This window comes from Gymnoscopelus microlampas (genome assembly GCF_963454915.1).
Source record: "Gymnoscopelus microlampas genome assembly, chromosome: 3".
NCBI lineage: Eukaryota > Metazoa > Chordata > Actinopteri > Myctophiformes > Myctophidae > Gymnoscopelus > Gymnoscopelus microlampas.
The window spans coordinates 11,324,430-11,326,434 of NC_139940.1; the positions used below are offsets into that span (position 1 = coordinate 11,324,430).

Consider the following 2,005-nt stretch of genomic DNA (forward strand, 5'->3'; position numbering starts at 1 on the left):
TTATGAGATGGGTTTGCGGCTGAGTGTGGTTGTCAGATATCTCCGAAACGTCTTGCACAGGAATATGTAGATGAGTGGATCCAGACATGGATTTGTGTACGCCAGCCACTTGGCGGTCTCATAGGCGATGTAGATGGTGTTCTGTGCTCTGCATTCTGCTGTGTTTCTGATATCGGCCAGTGTGCGGGGAAACCGGACAAAGTGGAAGGGGGCAAAGCAGATGAAAAACACTGCTACCACAACGAAGACCTTTGGTTTGGTTCTGCGACTGGTCACTTCAGAGTTGCTCCTGGAGTCTGTGTATGACTCATACACCTTCCTGCTGATGAAGGTGTAGCAGAACAGCATCAGAACCAGTGTGCCCCAGAACACCACCTGGACAGTGGACACAGTACACCAATAGAAAGCACAGCAAAGCATTCACTTGAAGCGGTCTGTTATAGCGCCACCATGAGATTGATTTGAAATGTTTGGCCCACAGGGAGTGTGTGTGCAAAGTTTCATGCTGATCGGTCCGGTGGTGCCCAAGATTAGCTGCGCACAGACTCGGGATAATAAATAAATATTACATTGGGTTGGTCATGTGACTAAATGTAACTGTTATTCTGTATATTCCATGTTAGACAGCTACAGTGCAAAGTTAATGTATTACCTGAAAAATGTAGTGGGCTGCCTTATACAAGCGCCGGCCAACCTCACTCCACAGGTCGATGCACATCAGTTTGCCTCCAGAGAGCTCCGGTGGCTGGTCAGCCAGGATGACGATTGGCAGTGCTAAAGATAACATCACCAACCAAACAGTTGCACTCAGCACCTGACCAACCCTGACCCTCTGCACAGCATATCTCCTAAATGGCCAGACTATCTTCAGGTATAGCGGTCCAGACTGATGAGGCCCAGAAAAAGTATGCTGATGTACGTGGAGAGGTAGTACAGATTGCCAGAGTATCGACAGTAGAAGACTCGCAGGTGCAAGGAGCCCAAATCAATATAATTCAGCACCTTTACAGGGATGGTCAGAGTCATGAGCATGTCAGCCACCACCTATTGGTGAAGGTTAATATTGATTAATATATATTGATAAATATTGATGAATCACTTTGTAATGTTTTTCTATATTATGGCACTGACAAATACATTTCCAACACACATCCATTCACTCACCACATTCTTTAGATAGACCACAAATGTGGAGTTAGTGGGCATCTTGTAGTAAAAGATCCATGCAGCCAGACTGTTCAGTACCAGTGCCACTAGAAAGAGGACACTATATAAACAGGGGAAGACCACCGCTGTCACACTGGTATCTAGAACACACTCCATGGTGTTATTGGATGTTGTGGTGTTCATGTTCATGACCTTGAGAGTGGAAAGCTGTTCAGAGAGATTAGGAAATCAAAGAAAGAAGAAATGGAGAGGCATGAATTTACAGTGAGAGACATGTAAATGCATGATGGATAAATATATGTTTTCCAACAATAAATAGTATCACTTTGTAAGCTGACTTAATAAGTCTCGGGTGGTAGGTGTAGTATTTGTTTTGCCTTTGGGACCAAAAAGTAATTTTATTGCCACCTTCTACGATGGCCTACTTTAAAAATCAATATACATAGCAGTGAAACAAGCTTTAAAATATACATTTTTTAATAACAGTAACATTCAAATATCATCCTAGACCAGTGGTTCTCAACATGTTTGGGCCAGCGGCCCCCCATCCAGTATACAGATTCCTTTACCATCCTATAGCCTAGACCATCCCGGTCGCGGAATTCACATTTAATTTCATTACAGCATGTTGCTGAAATCAAATGAAATGTGAATTCCGCGACTACCAGGCTAACCATCCCCCACACCCAATTAAAATTTAGACTACAACCCAATGAATTGGTTGCTCTTGAATGTCACATAAAATAGACCTACTTTATATTAAACTGGACGTACAATGTGAAGACCCTTTGCTTCTGAGCTTCCAGTTCCAATTGTCTGCTGAGATGTTTGTTCTGCT

The 2,005-nt window shown here is 43.3% G+C and overlaps 1 pseudogene across 1 annotated transcript; it reads right to left on the minus strand.

Annotated features, from left to right (window-relative positions):
- Window positions 1-2,005, minus strand: LOC311041721 (P2Y purinoceptor 13-like; annotated as a pseudogene). Its single transcript has 4 exons — window positions 1,921-2,005; window positions 1,165-1,374; window positions 695-1,044; window positions 1-375 (listed from the first exon to the last, which is right to left on the minus strand). The product of its transcript is annotated as a P2Y purinoceptor 13-like (transcript).